Source organism: Penaeus monodon, chromosome 33 (genome assembly GCF_015228065.2).
Source record: "Penaeus monodon isolate SGIC_2016 chromosome 33, NSTDA_Pmon_1, whole genome shotgun sequence".
NCBI lineage: Eukaryota > Metazoa > Arthropoda > Malacostraca > Decapoda > Penaeidae > Penaeus > Penaeus monodon.
This window is the reverse complement of record NC_051418.1, coordinates 3,858,232-3,858,488: the sequence shown is the minus strand read 5'-3', so window position 1 is coordinate 3,858,488 and position 257 is coordinate 3,858,232.

Below are 257 nucleotides of genomic sequence, written 5' to 3'. Positions count from 1 at the left end.
TAATGTCTCCAATACCACAAATTCCCACAGTACACAAAAGAATCCTTTAGCGACCACGGACGGAAGATGGGATCCTTAACATCAGATCATTTCTTTTTCTAGGAACGCAGTTAAAAGGCTGCGTTGACACCTTAATCAGTTGAAAGGAAGAGGCTGTGCTTTCTCATCGCGCGGCATCTGAATCATGCAGTGCTTTGACTGAGAACAAGGCACAGCAAAAAGAAAATTATTGATTTTCTGTCAAAGTAAAAGCAAGT